Source organism: Callospermophilus lateralis, chromosome 3 (assembly GCF_048772815.1).
Source record: "Callospermophilus lateralis isolate mCalLat2 chromosome 3, mCalLat2.hap1, whole genome shotgun sequence".
NCBI classification, from domain to species: domain Eukaryota; kingdom Metazoa; phylum Chordata; class Mammalia; order Rodentia; family Sciuridae; genus Callospermophilus; species Callospermophilus lateralis.
The window spans coordinates 39,057,794-39,083,739 of record NC_135307.1 but is presented as its reverse complement, the minus strand read 5'-3'; positions in this window follow the sequence as shown (position 1 = coordinate 39,083,739).

The window sequence follows — 25,946 nt, the reverse complement described above, 5'->3', positions numbered from 1 at the left end:
ACCAACCTGTTTTGACTCTTGTTGATCATGCCTTTCAATTCCACACTCATTTATAGTGATTCATAGCTATTAAAAATTTGTATCACTGAGTATAATGCAATATTACCTGTGGAATTTAAGTACCAGATGGCAATTGAACAGCACAAAGATATTTATGGGATATATTGGCATAAGGTGTATTTCAAGGTGAGCAAGAGAATAGAAACAAATACACAGAGGTGTGCCATCCATCTTACAGTAGGCTATCTAGTATGGACAACCAAAAATGATTGCAAGTTAGCAATATGTAACCCAGTATAAATCTTTATATTTTTTAAAGAAAAATTTTCAGTGAAGAAGGATTACTATATCTTAAATATAGAATCACTTATCAGCATAGTTTTGCCACTATTTAAATGAATATTAAATATATGCCAAGAACTATACCAGGTGCTTCATATAATTTATCACATTTATGTTCCAGAGTAATTGAATACCACTGTTAATATTTGGATATTAGGTATCCCTTTGAAAGCTCATGTGCTAGGCCATGAAAAGATGTTCAGAGGTGAAATACATGGATTATGAGAACTATAACCTAATCAGTGGATTAATCCATTTAATGGAGGACTAATTTGAATGTACTACTAGGTGGTAACTGTAGGCATGTGGGCCTGACTGGAGGAACTATGTCACTGGGGGCATGCCCTTGGGAATTATATTCTGCTCTCAGGCTCCTCACAGGTTCATGCTTATGATGTTCTACCTCACTTCAAACTCTGAGCAATAGAGTCAGCTGATCATGGACTGAAGCTCTGAAACCATGAGCCCAAATAAACTTTTTTTTTTTAGTTGCAGATGCACACAATATCTCTATTTTATTTTATTTTTTTAATGTGGTGCTGAGAATTTAACCCAGTGCCTCCTCACACATGCTAGGCAAGTGCTTTACCACTGAGCCACAAGCCTAGCTTCTAAATAAACTTTTCATGCTCTAAATTGTCCTTATCAGATTATTTGGTCATAATGATGAAAAGCTGACTTAAACAACCACCATACAAATCATCTTTATGGAAAATATCTCAGAAAGTTTTTGAAATCAGCATAAGAGTCTATAATTAATAACTGATAGAGTAAGTCTTAAAAACTAATTTCTCTGTATACAAATTACTAAACCACAAAAACCTCCCTGGGTTCACAACTGTTAGAAATTGTCATAGATTATTACATTGAACTGAGTAATCTTTATATTTTTAAATTTACAGTACTCAGTCAATCTTTTCTGAACTCCCTATGTCTGAGTGCCTTAGAACAGTGCTGTTTTTAACGTTGAAATTCTTGTATTACAGAAATTACTATAAAGATACTAGGGTAGGGCAGTAATACCCACACTAAAAATGATACAACAAGGAAAGTGTTGTGAATCCTAAGAAACAAGCAACCTGAATACATTAGAATTCCTGATAATCAATTTTTATGTTTTGTTGATGAATTAGGAATGACTCCATGGAAGTGATGGCATATAAGAAGGACCTAGAGGAATAGGTAAAATTTAGTCCACTAATAATAGGTTATTACTCATTTTTAATCATGTTTTAACCATTGTGTTTTGGGTTTCCTTATGCCTTATGAATATTAATTCTTGTCAGATTTACAGTTCTTATTTTACTCGGTACATTGTCGCCTCATTCTAATGATTGTTTCCTTGGTTGAGTAGATACATTTTAGTTTGATGTAATACTATTTCTCTGTTTTTGTTTTTGCTTCTTGTGATTTAGAGATCTTATCCAGAAAAATTCTCCTTGTTCTTCCCAGTGTTCTCAAACATTTTCTTTGTATTTTCTTCTAGTAATTTCATAGTTTCAAGTCTTCCATTTAAACTTTTAATCCATTTACAGCTGATTTTAGTAACTATGAGAGATAGGGAGTTAGATACATTATTCTGTGTGTGGTTATCCAATTTTCTCAGAATCATTTTTTGAAAATAACTGCCCTTTCCTGAAAAAAAAATCTCTTTTTCAAGTGAAGGTAATGTAATCAAGTTATTCTATCTCAATATATTCGTAGTCCAAGGGTTTAGAGCAGGGGATCCTGGGGATTCATTTTGGAATTTGACCTTTTAAACTTAGTTTACATGCAAAAATTTCTATGGACAAGTGAACTTCAGAAATACTGTCTACAAGTCATAAGTAGGTTTCACCTTTCATTTTTCTGTATAACATATCTACATGTGTTACTTGTAACTTTTGTATGTTATTATTTTCTAAATGTAAATATTCTATGCCAGTTTTTTCCAATTGTATATGATGCATGGTTATATCACTCTATTGTATTATGACCAGCATTAGCCATAGGAAAATTAAATTGAATATAATATTTTAGAACCAGTCATAAGAGGTTAAAGGTATTTTTTATGAATGGCTTTTATAACATATCATATGCATGTATTTGTTATGATAAGTCAGGTGGTAGTCTAAGGATTTTAACAAGAATAACACATTTTGTTTTAACAACAATCTTTATTGATAAGAATCAGAGGCACAGAGAGCCTTGCCAAATGTGGGAACCAGTGAATGGTAGAGCCAGGCTGAGTCCAAGTTCCACCTGCATTTTCAGAATCTAACTATTCAAGGTCAAAGCTCTTAAGAATTTCATTAGTGCTGAATTTTTTTTTCTGTTCTTTCACTGGTTTTATGTCAAATGTATCTAATAAATAACCTTCTAGGTAATTTTTTCCCAAACACAGATTGCAGTGAGATCCTTTGATGAGTCCATCTACACAGTTCATTATGTGTCTTGGGAAATGCTGCTTTAGAGTATGCTTCTCTTTATGTGAGTATGGTACCGACAAGGTAGCTCTTATTCAGATATTCATTTTCTAAAGCAATTTCAGTAAATTAAAAACTAAGTCTGTAACCTCAAGTGTTGTGAAATGTTTTAAAACTCCATTTACATAGTCCCTATTATTTCAATATTCCTTAGAAAGAACTCAGACTAAGATAACCTTTAATGATTATTTACGTTTATAAAGAAGTCCTGAAATTCACTGAGGTAAAGAAAATTTCACTTCCCAGATTCAATTATACTCATAGAAGCAAGAGTAAAAGGTATTAAATATATACCATCATATATTAAGTAGCATGCAGAAGCAATGAACTAGATTACTTAGAGTAATATAGAAGAATTTTAAAAACCTACTTCTGAGTTAAAAATATAGACATAAAAAAATTAAAGCACAATAATTTAGGCAAAGAGAAAGAGCATACATACACAATAGACAAATAAAAATGCCAATTATTTTCTCAAAAATACAATATATTTACAATTTACTGGGTACATCAAAGGTTTATAAACATGTAAAATAATAAATCACTATTGGAAGTGATTTATATAATATGTCACCTATGAATGTGCTCCTTCCATGAGACTTTGCCAAGTCCTAACTCTTTTGGAAACCTTTGGCCACTTCTAGAGGAAGTTTGGCTGTTTTCTGTTGTCCCATCTTCTGTGCTTGACCTTCATACTCACTGACAAGGATTATTTAATTCATTAATGAAGTTTAAATGTAGATATTGCACCATTCCTTTTAATTGATTTGTGCGCTCTTTAAAATGCCTTTCATTGAAAACACAGGTAATATTATTTTTAATACGTAACCTATGATAGAAATGATCATTTCTTCTGGAATTTAGGCATTGAGACTGATTAGGATAGTCATAGGAACATGGTTTCTACAGTGCTACAATGTGGATCTGAAATGTCTTCCAAAGGCCTGTGTGGTTAAGGCTTGGTATCCAGCAAGGTGTTAATGAGAAGTGATAGAACTTTTAAGACATGGGCCTGTAAGGAGATCATCTGTTCATCAAAGCTGTGCCTTTGAAGAAGAATGTGGTACCCAAACCTCTTCCTCCTAGCTCTCTTTTGTGTCCCAGAGGTGAGGTGAATGGTTTTGCTGTACACTGCATGTGCCACCTCACAACAGGCCCAAAGCAATGAGGACAACCAATTGTGGATTGGAACCTCCAAAGCTGTGGGCCAAAATAAACCTTTTCTCTTTATAAGCTGATTATCCAAAGTATTTGTTATAATAATTGAAAGCTTACTAACATATATAGGAATATCAATTAAATTACCACTTTTAAAGGATTTTTTCAATTATGTAAATTTCTCATAAATATAATATACATTCATAGATTTTTTAAGAACCAAAAGTAAAATTTATGTTTTCTTTATTTTTCCCTGCTTATCTTATCAGTAGAAAAAAACGAGGAATATTCACAAGGATTCATATCAAATGTCTATATCTTTGCAAAACATTTTTCATTAATAATGAATCAAGAATTTCCTGAATATATGTCTAGGAGTTACTAGTATAAACCATTATATGCAAATACTTTAGCTAAAATAACCCAATTATAAAGACAATTTCTCAGTCTTAAAAGTGAAGAAATAACAGTCATGACAACATATATTATTTCTGTCATTCATTTACTATAATAATAATCCAAAAAATAACAACATTTCAAATTCTTGCTATGGCAAGTTTTGATGAGATTATTTTTCTTGACAGAAATCATATGAAAAATTCTTATTGAACTTAAAGCTAAGAGAAATGCTTTAGAGATAAAAATGTTAGTAACAGGGCAACACTGCAATTTGAAATACTTCTAGTAGTGAGGTACAAGTGTTACTCACTGCTATCGGAAGAGTGTAACACTTCCTCAGTTTCTAGTTTAGGTCATAATTATGTAAACTTTTTTCTAGCATTTTTATTTAACACCCAAAATGCCTTCCAGATGCTACGAAAAAAAGTAATCATCTAAAAAAATAAAAACTTAATAAATACATTCTACATTAATGAATAAATGAAAAACATAAATCTTCAGAGTACTTAAAAACTAAAATAAGATTTTTGTGTTCAAGTAGACACATGCACAATAAGTTACCTTGGAGAACTTGCATTGTCTGTGGCTGGCCTTAGCTCTGTTTTGCTATAACTCGATGAAAGTCTATATCCTTGTACTGATATGAGTACATTCTCTCACATAATAAAGTATATGAATGCCACCATCAAGACAGTTACCTTTATTGAGTCAAATAAAGTCCTATGAATAATATTTCAGAAATTTATTTGTCACACAAGGAAATAGATGTATCGAATTGGCTTTCTTGCAAGCCCTTGGATTAATATCCATTTCAGTTGATAAACTTCAGAAACAAATCATGTTTTCATCAATACTTTCTTTAATTAACTCTCACACATTGTGTCTGTCTATACAGATGGACTCAGCACTGCTACCTGGTAAATTGACTGAACAAAAAGGACAATTGATTGTGACGGAGAAATAGGCTTCCTTAAGACAAAAGTATTTATAGACCAAGAAGTCAAGAGGCCCGGAAGTATTCCAGATGTTTTAGCCAGACTCAAATCAAAAAGAATTTCTGGGATTCAACAAGGATTTTTTTGTGTGTATTTACAACCAAATTTAAAGACTAATCTACTTCAATGTTGTCTTTTTTTCTCTTTCTTACCATTTCCTTTGTAATTCTCGCCAGAATTAATCTTAGTTATCAACTCATGCATATTGTTTTTCATCTTCCCTCTCCAGGACCTTTAAGCTTCTAAGAGAACTGTTCTTTCAATTTTGGTGCCCTGAGCCACCTAAAGTCTGTTGTTCAATCTAATTTGAGATCATAACAAAATCTCAAAAGCTACATTAAAACACCTGACTTCTGGATTCCTGATTAAAATGACTTGTCCTATTTAATTCCCTGTTATAGTTAGCAACTTGACTTTTTTCATGAAACATCAAGTCTTGAACTTAGAATTATCTATTATTTAAAAAAAAAAAAAAAAAAAAAAAAACTCCATGGACTTTGCCATTCACCTACAGTCAGTTTGGAGGCCATGTTGATGGCCCCACTGTAATTTTTCATATCTATCCCATTCTATATATTCTATTTCACCATATCTACCATCATGATTTCCTTCATGTTATACTGTGTCCTTGGGTTTTGTCAACATTAGCCCAAGTAACTCCCATTTACTCAAATATTCTATAAAATACCTTTTTAAATCTCTTCCTGGTCCTGTTCCCCACCCCTCCTTTGGAACACATATGTTAAGCACATTAGTCGTCTCTTAATTTCTAGGTTCTCAAAAATTGCATATAAAACTTTTTGATGGAACTATGATTATTATCTCTAGTGGAAACATTTAGCCTTCCAAAAATGAAAGTAGTTTAGGATTAAAAATGATTTCATAGAAGGAGAGACTTTTTCATGCTGCATCTAATTTGAAAGCCTTAGTCCTATATTCATTCTTTCAATCAGTCATTTAATCAGTAAATATTTAATGAGTACTTCCAATGTGCCAGATGCTATTTTAGGCACTGAGTATATTCTAATAAATAAGATAGACAATTTGTCTGCATTAATGATGCTTGTATTCTAAGAATAGTAAGTAAACAGAAAATATTTAAGGGAGGGCTTATCTAGAAAACTCTCTATATCACCAGAAGCCAACATAGATAGGAGAGAAATGTGATCCAAAATTCTCCCATTCCTTCCTACATGAACATCAGGATTCTCCAGAGAAACAGAAGCAATAGGAGAAATAGATAAAGACACAAAGAGATGCAATTTATTATTATAAGGAAATGGCTATGTAATTGTATATAATATAATTATATATAATATAAGGCTGATAATCCCAAGATCTATAGTTGACAAGCTGCAGTCCCAGGAAAATCAATGGTATAGTTTAATTCCCAAAGCTAGACCAAAACTGATGTTCCATCTCAAAGGTAGGCAAAAAGAGTTCCCCTTTCTCATAGGAAGTTCCATCTTTTTGTTTTATTCAGGTCTTCAACTGATTGGTTGACGCCCCCACACATTAATGAGGGTGATTTACTTTATTCAATCAGTACAAACGCCAATCTCATATCCCAAAGCAGACAAAAACAGCCCCCCATCTCTCTCTCTCTCTCTCTCTCTCTCTCTCTCTCTCTCTCTCTCTCTCTCTCTCTCTCGTTAGAGTCTGTAAACAAGTCTGGATGGCGCCTGGCAAAATGCCAGAGGGAGTGGTTTGTGAAGTAACAAAAGGGAGCTATTAAGTGTGGAGATTCCTTATTGGTTGACTGCTGTATTGAGCTTATGTTAATTAGATAAGCTGTGTGGAATGTATAAATACCGCTCCTGTCCTACAATAAACGGCTCCTACTCCTGCTGTATCAATCTACACAAGTTGTTTGTCACCCCCGGTTATTTTGCTGCAGCCGGACTGCGGCACGCATTCTCTCTCTCTATATATATATATATAAAAACTCCATTTTATATATATAATGCTTCACCAAATGCCTGGCTAGCTGGTGGCCTAGTATGTATCCAAATGGATACATTAAATTAAACTTAACAGCGAGGAAGCATGAAAGACTACAAAAGCTTCCTTCCCTCTTTTCTCTCTTCTCTTCTTTCTTCTTCCCCCCTCACTCTCTTTCTCTCCCTCTCCTCTATTATTCTGATCAATACTATGTATTTTATTGTCTTTGTAAATCTTGTATTAATAGAACACATTTTCTCACTAATTAATTAGGAGTCAAAGTTGGCCACAATCTGGAATTACCCAGAATTAGTGACAGAGGTAAGTAATGCACCTCATATTAGCTTTTAAGACTTCTTTTCTCATTAATGATTGTAGTTTGCTATTTATTCTCTAACTCATTTCTCTAAGGACAAATTCACCCCTTTGAGTCTAATCACATTGGGCTGTCAGATTTGTCTCCCTGAAATACCCTCCCTCTCTCTGTGTCACTCTGCAGAAGCCTTTCAAATTTCTCCACAAGCTGTATCATACAGTCTGGATTATCTGAGTAACCTACTGCTAAATCTTGCTAAACCTTACTGCTAAATACTTGCTGATCCTCAACATGAACTCCTGATTCTATTCCTTTTATCTATAACATAACTCCCTTCTCCCAATTTTATACATTCAAAATCCTTCTAATTCTTAGAACTCAAAATTCAGATATTATTTAATCCATGAAGTTTACTCTACTCAAAATAATCTCTTTTATAACAAGTTCTCTATTTTGACATGCAGCATTTTCTTCTGGAATCAGCCTACTATTGTTGGGTACCCCAGGGTTCAATTCCTGATCACCTTCTTTATCTGTGCTTGCTTATGTGGTAAATTCATCCAACTTTGTAGTTTTAAGTATCATCTATTTCCCAGTGATTCATAGATTGATGTATTCTTCTCAGTTCTTTTATCAGTACTTCAGACTTATGTACTTGATATCTTCTTCAGAATGTTTAATAGCCTTTCCTATGTAACATGTCCAAAATTGAACTGATGAACTTCCACCTGAAATTGCTCTTCCCCATCCAAAGAGTAAGGATATTATGCTTGTAGTTACTCAGGCCAAAAACTTGGAGTACTCTTACATGTTTTTCCCTCACAAACCCCATCCAATCTATCAATAAATCCTTTTGGTTCTGTATTCAAACTTTACAAAGAATCAAATCACTTCTCATAAATGCTGCTATTATCACCTGGTCTTATCCATCACTATCTTCTTGTAGGAGTTTTTGCAACATCTTATTAAGTGATCACTAAAGTTTTATTCTTACTGTTTCATACAGCAGCCAACATTCTATTAAGACCTACATGGTTTGTTGTTTCCATCAATTATCTCTCCAAACTCATGACTTGCCTGTTTCTACTTGGTTCACTCAAATCCAGCTGCACTTATCTATTTAAGATTCCTACATACACCAGGCAAATTCCCATTACTGTCATTGCCAATGACTGGTTTATCTGCTTCACATGTTCTTCGAGATCATTACAAAAGATGACTACTCATGATAATTCCTCACATTCAACTAGTCTCTGCATAATCCATGAGGTCTACTCTGACAGCCTCTGTCTCCCTGCCCTACACCCTTGATCACCTCTGTTGGTTCTACTTTTTATTCATGGTACTTATCACCTTCTAATATGCTCTATAATTTACTTACATGTATTTTTTAATTGCTGTACATCAAGACATAAGATCTACAATAACATATAGTTTAATGTGTTCAATCACAAGTTCTTAGCTCAAAGTTAAATGAGTGAATCTTCCCATGTGAAGCTATTTTATACATTGTGCACTATAGTATAGTTATTTGTGTGTATCTTATTTCTCTTTTTATTTGGGGGGTCTCCATTAAGAGAAGATCAGAGTGTGTGAGCCACATGTCCATCCACACTGTTCATCATCTTGTTTTGCCCATAAAAGATAAGTCTAAGTACAATTTTGGTACGAAGAATACAAATGAAAACATTTTAAAATTTTTAACTGGGTATATTAATTTTACTGTTTATCTGTTTCACCGAACTGTATTTTCCAGATACCTTCCTTTCCACATATAATAATAACTAAATTCAGAAATCTGAAATTCAATGGGAAGTTGGACAAGATCTTTTATCTGTCCTTGGAGTAAGCTAAATAGTCACCTCTGGTTCTCCAGCCATTTGCTTTATTTCTGTCTGCTCTGCCTCTCTCTTGTCTCCACTTCTACTCAGTCCCCAATCCATTTCCATATTTTGCTGTTTTTTTTCAAAATCATTACAAAAGATGACTATTTAACTTCCTACTTTAACTTTCCCTTTCCCTCAAGGAACACTTGACCCATTCAATTTCAGGGGCTTTAGTCTACCTAATAAGGGCCATAAAAATTTAACAAGTCAAATTTTGTTCAGGTCTTTACCCAACTATTTACACTGCCCTTTCTTTTGGTCCAAATTTGCTCCTTCAGGAAACCTGCCTAGTTCAGCAGACTGCCAATGGACTAACCAAACTCACTCAAGCAAGTAATAAAAGAAATCTTGACTAGGTTGAAGGATTCATTCTAACTAATTAAATTGATCCTCTTGTCCCATTCATCATTCATTCTCTTTAAATAGCTATGCCAATTTACTTTGTCTTACTCTAAGATTTATAACCTTGCATGTTTATAGTAGAAAAGAAATGGAAAGACAAGGCAAAAAAGAAAGTTTCCAACCCAACATGCAGAAAAGGATATCTGCCCAATTTTCATGTACAGCAATATAAAATCTTTAGGCAAGATTAAAAACCACTGTGAGCTAGACCTTTTCCCCTGGACCAGTCAACATTTGCTTTCTTATCATTACCTCTGATTGTCAAAAAGATATCAGATCCCAGCTTTCCACATAAGCTCTGAGGAGAAAACATTATTTAACAAAAACTACAGAAAATTTTAGAGACAGAGATTTCATCTTTTTGCTATTTTGATTTTCCATTTCACGTAGTTCTTCTAGACGAAAAATAATAAAATGAGAGACACAACAATAGAGAAAGCTTATGAGCAATGCCTTGCTCATCATGTTTTGAACTACCTCACAGCCTCTGTCTCCACTCCATTCCACCCTGATACAGGGTTAAGACATGGCCATAATTATTTGACACTCCTCCCAGTGAGAGGTGAGATCTATGGCTCCTTCCTTTTACTCTGGATAATGTTTCGATTGCTTTAACTTCGAAGATGGGCCACAAAAAATCTATGCAGCTTCTATCTTTCTTCCTAGAACCTTTACTTGTTGAGCCCTGAGCAACAACTGTGTAGAGCAGCCCAGCTGGAGTACCCCCAGGCAGCATTCTTTACTGAATCTGTTCTTTTGCCATTTTACACTAGGTGCCAGAGCTGTGAGTAAAGAAACCAAGTTGAAGGGGTATCCTCCAACTTCTTCAGCCTTCAGTCCTTAAACCACAAATAGTAGCTGAGTCGATGCTGAGACAATAATAAAATAGTATAATTTTATAGTCCTAAATGTTATGGTACCTTGTCACACAGGAACACATCTCACAGCATTCGATGTTTCTTTTGACTTCTGAATAAACTCTCCATTAACAAAACATATATCTAGTTATCATTAGTAAAGGATATATTACACTTTACAGTAATAAGTTAATAGGTGATAATCCATTAGAAACCTCTGAGCTTCCAACTTCCCCATTATAAAATCAAGAGTGTGTGTTATTCAATCACCTAGGTTGTTGTTTTGTTTTGTTTTTTTTTACTTTGGGCCTTCTGGCACTCATGAGATGTGCTCTCACTTAGAAGACTGACACACCAATGGTGGCACTTATGGAGACATAATTTGATTTTCAAATATTTAACTTACAATCTCTGAAATATACCATTAGATTGTTTTTCTCATCAGCTTACTCCAGGAGGAACTCTAGTGTAGTCATGGTGTCAATTCATCCCTGCATAAGGGAGAGGTAGACATTCTCATCTCTTCCTTGTTGCTCTTAAATATGGTATATCATTTTTTGGCATTAAAGATACAGATATTTTTTTTTCCTCCCACAGTAATTCAGAGTAGTAGCTCTTTATGGCCACTTGACACTATGAGTGGACTATTAAGCTGAAAGTATTTCTGGTTATTTATTTTGCAAAGCAAATAAAAACATCTTGCAACTTTCCAAAGGATCAGATTTGTTCAAATAGCATTTTTTTACAAATGTATTCTTCGGTCTATCATTAGAAATGGCAATATACTGCTGATATTTTTTTCTTATTTTTTTTAATCCTAGATTTTTGTTCACTTAAATCAAGTATTAGTTATAAAAATGAAGAATTTCTTTCTAGTTTTTAAAAATCTCTTCCTTTTAGTGATAGACCACTGCTCCTTACTTAGTAAGGGAACCAATGAATTCAGGTCATTAGGGTCTGAATAGAAAGCATGTGGCAGCTAACCAATTTTTTCACCACTAAAGCTTAAATCTCTTCTTTTCTGAAAATCCTGAGGTAACCTTTGCACCATGGATTGCATGTGTTGTTCTTTTGGAAGTGGAGAATGACATTAGAATAACTATAAAATTATTTTTGACGGAGAACATATTGAAACTTATCATTACCCAACCCTGGTGCTTTGACTAAAATGTAAAACACTTTTACTGAGGCATTGAAGTTCTCATTAAGTGGCCCTGCTTAGTCAAAGGGTGATTGTTGACCTTGTGTGCTGAAAGCATGTGCTGCTCCACATAGATAGAGGATTTTCTACCACACTCCTCTTGATGGTGAATAATGGAGTTACATGTGCATATCAGGAGGAGAATAGGCCTTAATTTAGAATATTAAGTAGCATAGGCACATAAAAAGCCTTCATTAAAATATTAAAAGTTTGCTAAACCCATAAGAGCTAAGAGATGTGTTCCTATGGGAGGAAAAGTCCAACCTCACGCTCCCTTCTTATCTCAATTTCTGACATTTGTTAAAAAGAAAGAACTTAGAAACTTAGAAATTCACTTTTATCCAGGGACTGCTAAAGTGCTACTAGACAACTGAGAGATTAGCTCTACTTTACTTTTTGCAGAACACAACAGAAGGGTATAGCAAACAGTCATTGTATTCCTGAAAATGCCAAGCCACAGATGCAGGGCTCATTTTTTCACCTTGAGCTAAGTGGAAGAAAAAAAAAGGGGTGGGGTGGGGATACTTATCACACAGTTTTCATGGAAACGCTGATAGCTTCATCAAAATTTTCGTTTTATAGTTGTTGCATAGTCAAATGTTCGTATTTTCAACTTGCAGTTGGAAGGAAGTATTGCCTGAAAATACTGGAATGAGGGGATTTGAGTCTCCAATTATGTCTTTTAAAATGTAGAACAACAAACAACTTATAGACAAATGATTCTGTTAGCCATTAAAAAAATTTAGTAATTTCTATATTAAAGAAAATATATTTCTGAATACTTTAAAAAAAAATCTGTTTAAAGTAATTGTTGCTTTAAATGCATGTGCTTTTTCCCTGCTCTTAATACTCTCTGAAGAAATTCCTATTATTTGTTAAATAGCAGTGTTAAAAAATAGCTTTAATATTTATACCTAATATTTAGATATTGTTATCCTAAAGATTTAAAATTCATACTGCATCTTGGGATTCATCATAGTGCTTGAAAAGTGTGCTTGAAATAAGCAAACTAGAAATGTTTGTTTACTATATGTTTATTAAATACAAATGATTCTTCCTATAACAAATAGATTAGGAAGGAAGTTTTGGTTTACAAAACAGTACATAAATTGGTCACAAAGAGAGTAATATATGGCAAATAGTATATTAGTTCTCTATGGCTGTCATAGCAAAATATCATAGATTGACTTAAGCACTAGAAATTATTTTCTCAGTTTCTGAAGCCAGAAATCTAAGATCACAGCATCAGTGAGGCTGGTGTCATTCGGAGGCTTCTCTCCTTGCCTTGTAGGTATCCACCTTCACACTGTGTTCTCTGTTTATGCACAGGTTTTTTTGATGTCTCTCAGTGTGTCCCAACTTCTTTCTCTTCCTATAAAAACACCGGTCAGATTGGATCAGATCCCATCCTAAAAAAAAAAAAAAAAAAAAAAAAAAAAACCTCACTTTTCACTTAATCACCTCTGTAAAGACCATACTCCCAACTATAGTCAGTCTGGTGTATTGAGGGTTAGGGTCTCAACATTTGAATGAGTGGGTGGAGGACAGGATTCATCCTATAGTAATTAGTTTCCCATCTTTAAGACCCCAGAGGCTCATAATGTTAAAGAGATTTTTTTTCTTTTTTGATTACATTGAAGAGAGTCTTTGAGACGTATAGTTATTCAGAAACTATAATAAATGTAGAAAGCTGCTAGGAAATTTTGTAACCAATAAAGGTAGGCCTTGTATCAATAGCATAAAACACAAGTCAATGGCAAAGTGATACTAGAAGAGTGAAGGAACAGTCTTCTGGAGATGGGTTGATTCAAGTATATGTGAGAGAAGAGAAATGGCAAGATGTGAATTTAAGCAATAATTATGGCTTGATATGGATACACATGGAATCTGTCTCCAGAATATAGATGTGGGAGCCTGGAAATAAAGGCAAAGTTAAATGCTAATTACCAGTTTGAGGCTTACCAACCCCTAAAAATCACTCAAGATTTACTGGAAAATCCAAATTCCCAAGTCCTAGCGTGACCATAAGTTCCAATTTTCCCGGAACTTTTCCAACTTATAGCCATGGTATACCAATATCATGTCATGTTAACATCCTATCTGACTTTCAAAATTAGCCCAGTTAGGATGATATGACCATGTGTCTATCACTACAGCTCCTTCTCCCTCAACCTGTGTTGTTGGTCACACAAATAACAACTATTTGAGATTCAAAGACCTGATCTTGCCACCTCTTATCTACACTGGCTTATCCAGTCTCTTTCCCTTTTTACAAGTGAAGAGAAGCCGAAAGATCTTAAATTCTATCCTTGACATATAATCTAGGTGCTAGAGAGAAAGAAGAAGAGCTCCTAAGATATTTTTCGAATTCTCAGATTTAATCTCAACAGGCATCAAGATACAAGAGAAAGAGATTTGGGCTAGAGATGAAATCAGAGTTCTGGTCCTTTCTTTCCTGGTTATTAATGCTGAGACTATGTATACATTAACTGTGTGAGCCTTACTTTCCTCATTCCAATGAAGAGAGTAGAGTTGTCAGGCACCGTGGTGCACACCTGTAATCCAAGTGGCTCAGGAGGCTAAGGCAGGAAGATCTCAGGTTCAAAGCCAGCCTCAGCAAAAGTGAGGCACTAAACAACTCATTGAGACCCTGTCTCTAAATATAATTACAAAATAGAGCTGGGGATTTGGCTCAGTGTTTGAATGCCCCCAAGTTCAATCCCTGGCACTACACCCCTCCCAAAAAAAAATGAGGGAGAGAGAGAGAATGAATAGGGGAGTCTAATATCCTTCTTGCCCAGTTCAGTGTCTGACAAAATCAAATGAAACACTGAACACTTTAAAACCTTTAAGTACCATACAAATGTTAATTACTATTTTTCTTATCTTCAGAGAAAGAAACAGGTAGCATAATAATTACGTAAGTTAAGTTTATTAAAAGAGCTTATCCATGACACTGGTGGGGTACTCAGCTGATGTCACATTTTCTCAATGCCACAATTATCATTCTTTTCACAATATCAACATGAAGGGTCACATAAGTAAGGTGAAAGGAGATGTGCTGAAAATATTTAAGAGTTAAGAATTTATGATTGAAACTCTAGAACTTCAGAGGGGAGGAAAAGTGAGCTGCAGTGAGAAGGTGGAAGTACTCCATCAGCTTTCCAGTCAGATGTAAGCTTTTGGACTTTGAAGCTGTCATGTGTTGGATGCCCTTTGATTTTTATACTTTGGTTGCTGGGACACAGAAATCAAGGAATGAATAGAGGGAGGAATAATGAAAAAAAGGAAAGCTGTAAAAACCGATAAATAAATATTAAGTTTTGTTTGTATCATCTCTGACTTTTTTAAAAGGGAACATAGGAGATAACACAGGAAAATAAGAATCAAGATATGAGACCATATCCATTAACATAGAAAGACATTGCCTTGAAATACAACATAAATTGTTTTTGAATATGTGTGTGTGTGTTAAAAGGAAAAAAAATATGAATCTGTGGTCTGTGCCTAGAAAACATGTTATGGTTTAGATATTAGGTGTTACCCAAAAGTTCATGTGTGACAAAGTGCAAGAAGGTTTAGAGGTGAAATTAGTGGATTATGAGAGCCTTAACCCAATTAGTGCATTAATTCCATGACAGGAATTGACTGCATGGTAACTGCAGGCTGGTGGACTGTGGCTGAATGAGGTAGGTAATGGGGGAGTGCCTTTGGGGTATATTAGTCTGTCTCTCTTTGCTTCCTGATGTGATATCATGAGCTGCTTCCCTCCACTATACTTCCCCACCAGATGTTCAACCTCACCCACCCACACTCCAAGGAATGGAGCCAGCTGTATATGGACTGGGACCTCTGAAATTATGAGCTTCCAAATAAACTTTTACTCCTTTACAATTGTTCTTGTCAGATCTTTCGGTCACAGTAGTGAAAAAGCTGACTAAAACAGTACATACCAGATAATCATGGCAAAAATAAATTAATAAACTGGGCATGGTGGCACATGCCTAAAATCCCAGCAACTCAGGAGGCTGAGGCAGGAGGATCACAAGTTCAAAGCCAGCCTCAGCAAAAGTGAGGCACTAAGCAGCTCACTGAGACTCTGTCTCTAAATAAAATGCGAAATAGGGCTGGGATGTGGCTCGGTGGGCAAGTGCTCCTGAGTTCAATCCCTGGTACTCCCCCAAAATAATTAATTAATTAACAGAATAATAGATGGTTTTCTAGGTTCTTCCATGTTGTCCACAAATGACATGATTCTTTTTTGCAACTAAATATTATTCCTTTGTTTATATGTACCACATTTTGTTCATTCACCAACTCTTGGACTGGCATTTCTTAATCTGAGTGGTCTCCACCTGCAGCTTTGGCTTCCTCCTCAAATATCTATATCTTGCCTTCTCAGGGAGTGCCTGCAGGGACTCTGACCCTGCTGCAAGTTTCCTGGCTTCCAAGGCCTTCCTTTGGAATCTTGGTGAAAGCCTCAATGAACCCCTAACTTCAGTATCCTGCATTCTTGCAGAACCAGCACCACAAAGTCTGCCGCCATCCTGAGCAGTAGCCAAGCCTCCAGAATCATTGCATGTAGCAGCCACTGAGTGTTTGGGTGGCTAAGCATGTTGAAAAAACTTCCTAGACCCTCTTGTACAAGAAGGATTCCCCACTGGTCTCTTCTCAAGAGAATTTTCACTTTTAATTTTTTGAGCTTTAAATGGGTGTGGTCTTGCCAGCTTCTAAGGAAGCCATCTATCTTTCTTATTGTCTTTAGGCAAAGTCTTTAGCATTTCTTTAGTGGCATTAATGTTTTTAACAATGGTACCTTCTTTAGCACTAGTTTTACTCCAGCCTTTCAAGTCCATTTTTTTTCCAAATCTTTCTGCTCTGCTTTCTCCTGCTGATTATCACAATAAATTTGGCTAAAAGCTTCCAGAAATATCCATGCCACCTCCTGAACACTATGCTACCTAAACATTTCTTCTGCAAAATTAAGGAGACCACTGCTTCTAAAATCAGTCTCCCCAAATCCTCAGGACACATGCAAAATGCAGACAGCTTCTCAGCTGATCATAATATAAATGACCTCTAGTCCAATTACCAATAGTGTCCTCCTTTTCCTCTAAGCCCTCTTAAGCCCTGTCTTCACTGTTCACATTCCTATTGGCATTCTGGTCTTCTGAGTTCCCACCAGAATCAACCACTAAGCTTTCCTTATAACAACCTAAAACATTTCCAGCTTGCATTGCTAAGCATCTCAAAATTTCTCCCACTAATTCCAAAAAGCTTACTAAGCCTCCTCTGAACCACATGGTTAGGTTAGTCACAGCAAAACACCACTTCTTAATACCAATTTCTGTTTTACTCAGCTTTTTGGCTGCTAGGACTAAATAATCCAACCAGAATAACTGTAGTGGAAGAAATATTTATTTGAGGGCTCACAGTTTCAGAGGTCTTAGTCTATAGAAGGCCGGCTCCATTCCTCAGGGTTTGAGGTGAGGCACAACATCATGGAGGAAGAGTGTGGCAAAGGGAAGCAGCCCACATGGTGATCAGGAAGCAGAGAGAGAATACCCTCTCCAGATACAAAATATATACCACATAACCAGGGCCCCAATGAACCACTTTCTCCAGCCACATCCTACCACTTCAGTTACCACTCAGTTAATAACTATTAGGGAATTAATTCACTAATTGTGTTAACACTCTTAAAACCAAATTAATTCTCCTCTGAACCTTCTTGCATTGTCTCACACATGAGCTTTTTGGGGACACCACATATCCAAACCATAACATATGTTAAGTGAAATAAGCCATGCAAAGAAAGTAAATACCATTCATTTGTGAAATCTGAAAAAGTTGAGCTCATAGACGTATGGAATATAATGGTGGTTACTAGAGACTGGGGTGGTTAAAGGAAAGGCAGGAAGGGAAGATGTGGGTCAGAGTAGACACAATTATTGTTATATAGGAGAGATAAAACTTAGGAGATTTATTATAGAGCAAGATGATCATAGTTAACAACAATATATTATATTCTTGAGAAAAGTAATAAGAATTGACATTATATGATATTTGCCACAAAAGTGATAAATATGAGAAGTGATACATTTGTCAATTAGCTAAAATAACCACTACACTTTTTATTTATATATATATATATATATATATATATATATATATATATATATATATATGGCAACATCATGTTGTACACAATAAAAACAATGTTATTACTTTTGTGTAAGTAACATATGTATATTATATATATAACATATATATTTTATATACATATATATAATGGGCATTCTAGTAAAAAGAAAACACCAACCTATATGTAAGTACATTTGCAGTATCTATCCTTTTGTCATCTTTATTTCTCTGGTCTGATATGCCCACCATTCTCATATCCATGATTTAGACAATAAATTTTGCATAAACATGGAAATATATCTAGCTAAGGGTACAGCATATGTCTTAGAATTTTCAAAAAGGAATGTTTATGCTCAGAGATAACAAGGCCAAAGTGGCTGAGAAGAGATTTGGCAGCAAATCCTACAATCAGAGTAAACCATTTCAAAGTGTTCTTTTTTTGAAAAAACACCCAAATCATAACCAATTTGGTTTAAATGTGGTATTGTGACTATACTTGTGTGAGAGAAGTTTTTTGTTTTATCTCATTTTAACAAAACTATCTCATAATCTACATCAAATCAATTTGTTATTTTTTGTATGTATAAGAATATTTAGTAATTGCTCTTCTCTTATTGATGACTGTTGGCTCTGACTAGGTCTAGTGGTGGAAGAAAGAGTACATAACTAAGATTATAATCAGGACATGTACCCCCCCATATCCCATAATAAAACATCTTTTCCTACCTATATCAGTCATCTGTTGCCATATAATGCTGTGAAATAAATAGAATGCTTCAGTGGTCTATAGCAGTAAACATTTATTTAGCTCACAAGTCCATCAGTTAATGATTTAGGCTGATCTCAGCCATATGATTCTTCTGGTCTCAGATGAGCTCACATGCATATTGAGATTCCGTTGGCATCCAGCCTGGGGCTTATGCATCTGGATTGGTAGATGTTGGCTAGAGCAACTCAGTTCTGCTTCATGCATCTTTCACCTCACCTACAAGCTATCTTGGTTGTGTTCTCATGGTAAAAAGTAGAGAAATGGCAGCAGAAATGTCACTGGATTTTTCTTCCCACCTATTTCAGCTATATAAACATTTCTCCAATTTCTTAACTCATTATTTTATTTACATATTTCATCATTCTTTTCCACAATACCATTATGATGTGTTTTCCTCTTCTGTTCTTTAATGTCTATATATGACTGATCCTCTCTATTCTATAACTAATGTTTTCAGTCTCCATCATACCTGCTAACTTCTTATTGACCAAATAAAATTACTCAGCTGGACTTAGATTCCAGTGGCAGAGAAATAAATTCCACCTTTTAATAATACGATAACTGAAAAGCCACCTAGCGAAGATATATATATATATATATATATATATATATAGATAGATAGATAGATAGATAGATAGATAGATATAGATATAGATATATATGGAGAGAGAGAGAGAGAGAGAGAGAGAGAGAGAGAGAGAGATGAAGTTTTGGGGATATTAATGAAATCTGTGTACTCACCTTCTTCTCTGTTGAATGCCATCCTCAACACACAGAGAGGCATGAAGAGTTTCTAAATATTTGAAAGTAAACTCACTTGTATGATACATGTTAAGAAAATAACTTCATAGATCTTTGGAAGCATCTCTAATATGCTCGAATTGGTCCTTCATACTTGAGGGTTCTGTATCCATGGATAAAACCAATGAACAATGATTTAAATATCCCAAATAAATGAGTCTGTAATGAGCATGTACATATTTTTTCTCTTGTCATTATTTCTTAAGGAATATAGTACAACAACAATTTTCATACATTACATTGTATCAGGTAACATAAGTAATCAGTAGTAATGTAAGAGGATGTGAGTAGGTTATATGCAAATACTATAGTATTCTATATAAGGGACTTGAGCATCCACAGATTTTGGCATCCTGAACCCAACTCCAAGGATGGTAATGAACAATACTATATTTCCCAGCTATTCTCCTCCATTTCACTCCCCAACCACCCAAAATTCTATTTCACCGGCCCAAATTTTTTTCAACTTTCTCAACTGAACATTTTGCTCATGTATTTTACAATTCTTCTCACAATTACTGATATTTTCTTTCTCCTGTATTTTTTTCTGTGCCCCATAACTGATCCCACCATGTAATAGACAGCTAAGCCAAAAACGTCAGCAACTCACTTCCTGCCTACCCTATTCCTACATTTTCAAGTTTTGATCATGTCCTCTGCTACCTCTAACATTTCTCTTATCCATCTTTTCTTTATTCCTACAGTCACCATTTTAGTTTATGTTTTACCATCTATACTTAAACTACAGAAATAGGTTACTTCTCTTTCTATTTTATCCTGACCAAGAATAACCTTTCTAAAATTAATGTTATCTTAAGATATCCTAAACTAAACATTTTCAATGACAATCCATTGTTCCTAGGATGTAGGATATGAGGCCCTTCATGACTTACTACTTCTTTAGTTCTCCCTAACACTGTTAGTATTACTCCCTATCTAGAGTAATATTAATCTGGATGAGCTTAGTCTTGTTTTGACAAATCTGACTCTACTCTTGTGTGTCACTAGTTCTGACTACTTCACACACACACACACACGCACACACGCACACACACCATAAACATTGGAATGAGAAGGAGTGGACTTTGAGTCCTGATTACATGAAATACTACCTATGTAAATTTGGGGAGGTGAATTAAACTCTCTTAACAAAGACCTTTTGTCTTATTTGTAAAAATACATTAGTTCCTAGGATTCGTGAAGCAGTTTGATAGTGCTGGAAACACTTAGTAGGATGCAAAGCATTTTGCTAAATTCTTAATCAGTGAAGGTCATTAAATCTGTCAGGTCTCAGTTTAAAAACTAATATATATCACCTGTAACTTCTTTTAAGTAGTTTGGAGTCCCTTTATCACTCTATCCTCCACGCCTCCTGCACTTTCTGTTTAGGTCTTTATTATAACAGCTCCGGTCATCAATACACTGATGGCCTTACATCTGCATTCACTTGTTTTTAACTATTCTCACCTTATATAAATGACTTTTTTATTCACCTTTGAAATCCCAGATCCTAGTAGGTCACATTGGATATCTGAAATGAGCTCAGAAATAGTTTTAGGGAAAGTCTCAAGTGAACAGGAAATGTCACATGTATACTCAGGATGCATGTCATATACTCTCCTGATATTAAATAAAACAGAATGAAGAAAATAGACTGAGCTTGAATCTTTCTCAACCCTCTTAAAAAATATTCAGGCAATATGCCACTCACTCCTTTTCAATCAGTGATTTCTTCCTAGAGCTCTCTCCAGATGTATTAAATGACTTTGGTTAGCCAGTCTTACAGAGTAACTGCCAGAGCCAGCTCTCCAGATGGTATTGAATTTGTCAATAATGACAGCATGGAAGTGTTGATGCTGTCCTTCATTTTCTTATACCTGATGATCCAAAAAATGAGAGAATGTCAACTCTACCCTGCTGTGCCCTGATTCTTTCAAATGCACAATTTGCAATAAATGGGCCAAGTACTAAAACAAGGATATTCTTGCCTTATGGAGTACTGATAAGTCATTAAAATATTTTCTTCTATGTCAAGAAATAACTCCTTTTGATCTTTCAATGATAGTGTTAATAATTAAGAAATACACATAAAAGAAGCTGAGATATATAAAATAAATGTTAATGGGCACGTTATACCACCTTAAATGTTACTGAGTTCAACAAATTGTGCACATTCATCTAAATGCTCTGATACTATTATTAAGGTCAGACTAAACCAGCTGGAATAACTAATAAGGAATTGGATAGTGAAGTTTTAGAGAGCTACCCAAAATTTTCAGTTTATTCCATACCCATTTCTCCTACTGAACAAAGTTGACAGAAGCTGGCCAGCAGAAGTAGAGGGTGCTTTGTCTTGCATATTCTGCACTTATAAGGACATGTTGAAGTTGACAGTGGCTTTTCCCCACAATTAGAGAAGGATTCAAGAGTAGAGGAACTTATAGGACTTTCAGAAATAAACAAGCAAGCAAGAAGCATGAGAAAGTGGAGATTAGGAATAAGCAGAAGCTGGGAATTAAAAATGAAGAGCCACAGGTGGACACAAGTAAAAACAGAAACACATGGTACATGAGAATGACTAGAAAAGGGAATGCTGGCACTCCACTCTGATGGCATAGCTAATGGTTCCTTGGGATACATGCAGAGTTCCTAAGACTGAGAGGCCCACTTGCTGAAACAGATTCTTGCACCTTCTGTTTCTCCTACAAACATACAATGAACTCCCACCATAAGTGAAGATTCAAACATGTTTGTTTCTTAGTATCTATAAGTACCTTATTAACACACTGGAAAAGCATGAAGAAGAATTTGCATAACAATTTTTCTCCAAAATCCAACAAGGCTCAAAATTCAGAGGTTGTAGCCTTCAAAATCACATTATTCTGTTCCAACTCTCTCACCTTATTGCTAATACACTGTTAACTTCCTCATCATGTGGCAATAGCTCCCAATGATTTAGCAGAACCAGGAAAATGTGCCTTAATAAGGTAATGTCATCGCCCTCAGGCAAAGTGCCTCCTTAGTTCATTAATGTGAAATGAGTATTTTTAAATCACTAGCCATAAAAATATACTTCAAACCAAAACAAAAATTAAATAAGATTATTTTTCTCTAATATAGCTTACCAACCAGTCTCTGTTCTTCTGTGGCTCTCAGATATCAACCAGGTTGATTTTTTCTGTCTTGAAAAATTTCATCATGGAATCCAGAATGCTCAAAGTGTCCCTTTCACTGTTTCCTGAACAATGTTTTTTACAAGTCTGAAAAGATATACCCTAGACTGGAATTGTGACTCAGTGGTAGAGCACTTGCCTAGCATGTGTAAGTCACTGGGTTCAATTCTCAGCACTGCATATAAATAAATGAATAAAATAAAGGTCCATCAACATCTAAAAAAATATTTTTAAAAATATTGACCAATATTAAAAAAAAAGATATACCCTGACGACTATGTATAGCATCACTTCTATCATAAACAAATGGCCAAAGTTAGTCATGGAGCCTGTTCATATTCAAAGAGTTGAGAAGTAGATTTCACAATTTGAGGGGAAGAGAACAAGTTACATTGACCAGGAGCACCTAGGATAATATGGTTGGGACCATCTTTGGAAAACACAATCTACCGGTCTCCAAAAATTAGAAGATAAGCACAGAAATGTCTTGCAAAAGATTTTCCACATCTTCTTTTTATATTATTAGCATAATACTTGGCATATAGTGGATGCATTTTTATGTTTTTTTGTTTGTTTTTTCAAAAAGCTTTGATATATGATTGGTACCACCATACAGTATACAAAAAGTAGAGGTCATATTTCTTCTTTTACATTGGTATAGACAAGAAGATACTACCTATAAAATGTGGTTTAAATTTTCATATGCAAAAGGTTATTGTATATCCTCTGTTTTTCTTGATGGAAGAAGCCAGAATGACTTCCACCATGGGAACACCACCTTATAAAAGCCCCATTTGGTAGACACTGTTTTTAGTATTACAGGATCTTTGGGTGTGGACAACGCATATGCTTAACCTGAGGCTGATTTGTCTGTTTTCAAAAGATGCATAAAATTTACTTTTAAAAGTCTCCCATTGCACTTTCAGCAGATAAGTTTGTGTTTAGGGAAACAAACAAACAAACAAAAACCAGCCTTCGATATTTTAGATAAAGAACCTCCTTTTTATTGTTGCCAAGGAGAGCTCATCGGAGGCTCCTTCTGTGCTAAACATACATTGGCTCATATTCATCACTATTGACAGTCTCATATGTGTCACTGTCCAGCAAAAATCCTATCTGTTACTATTAATAAGCTATCCTTTGCCATATTGATTAGTTGCTTATCTGAGCTTTACAGACAACCACCTCCTTGCTTGTCTCAGAATCCTCATATTAGTCAGAATGGTACCCCTAACTCTCTGCTTCCTATCTTCATGACATTAAGTACACCCAGGTTTGACCTCAGATATTTTCTTTGTACCTGTCTTGCACTCAATCAAGACATTTCTTTATCTTGCTACAGTATTAACTCTCAGGCAGCCAAACTCTGCTCTACCCACATCACCCAGCATGGATCATCTACCTAACTTAAACCTGGCAGAAATGTCCTAAGCTAAAGTGAAATGCTTCTAAAATAGCATGTGCAGAAGAAAATTCATAAAAACACATTCAAATATCCTGTTTTCTACATGACCTACCTCCATTTCCTGAAGACAATAACATTAGTTAAATGGAACTAGCATGGAACTATTAGATCAGGTCCAGTAAATCAGTGTTATTATACATGAAGTAGATATGGGAAGACAAAGGAGAAACTTGTGTCCAGATTAGTCAGACATTGTTGCTCAAAGATTCAGATATTACTGAAACTCCCTGGAGAATTGGCAAGCTAAGCCCAACAGGAATTTATTTCATTGACTGCTCCACCTTGAAAATACGTTATCCTTGAGAATGAGGCATACTCAACTTGACAATGAAGTCAATCAAAAGGAAGCTTTATTCTTCATTCCACCAACATGAGAGAAATGGCTTCACTATCCTTAAGCATGATACAAAATGGCCACATGTAGATACCTCAGCATCAACAATAAATGTTATTTTGACAAAGAAAAGCAGCTTTAGTTCAGTAGACTATTGGCATAATTTAGCTTCAGTGATAATCATCAAAGGACCATGGTAATATCTGTAGCCATAAAGATCCTTTGAAGGATTGAGTGGAAACTAATTGTTTTAGCAGCCTCTGTCCCATCAGAAATATGGAGTAATAAGAAGAGCAAGAAAGAAAATTACACTAAAGTTCTCAAAATATTGGGGGAAAGTTTGAGAGCAGTTGCAGGTACCTATATAAGAAATTGAGGGTAATACAGAAAATATTCTTTGTTGTTTTAGGTAGTCCAGTTTGTTTATTCATAGAAATAATCTAAAAACAAAAAATACAAGAGACAAATAAAGATACAAAGTGTAGAAAAGCCCTAGCAGTAAGATAGCAAACAGGTGGAATGGGACAGAGCATGAGGCACACCTGGGTTAGTCTGACATTCACATCCTGGCAAACAACAATCGAGACAAAGTATAGTCTCATCAAATGAAATCAGGTAAATGTATTATCTCTAGGACACTGCCTAGAATACTGGGATGAAAGCTGAATTATGACTTTCCCTCCTTTACTCTTTGCAGTCTCTTGCATGCCCCCTATTTCATCTTTCCTTTGTTTGTTTGTCAATATCAATAATATTGGCTAGAACTATTGACCTGTGTCTCTGCACAAAATATCCCTGAGATATACGTATGAAATAGATTAGAGAAAACATTTTTTTAAATCACATCATGCATAAAATTAGAAGAAAAAGTTCCAGTAGTACATTCAGCTCAAGTTGCTGTTTCTTATTTAGGATGCTATTATAGCTTCTTTGCTAGAATGTTGATTTCTAGAATTGTTCACTGTTAGCAATTCACCATAAAATTCAAGAAGTGTTTCATATGAGATTTCATCAAATATAACAGTTAATCAGATTCTTTTAATTCTCTGCATACATTTTCTCAAAATAACACATACTATCCTTAAGAAAATGAGTTCTAAAATATGGTCAAAATAAAAATAACTTGTTCCCTATGGAAACACAAAGGCTCTAGCAAGTACCTTTGCAATTTATATAAACAGAGACAAATAGGTTAATTTTGTGTATTTTTTTTTCTAACTGCTCTTAGCCAGGAAATCTTTTATACATTTTCTTTATCAGAGCCCTCTTTTTAAATGGTATTTCCTGAAGACAAAGAA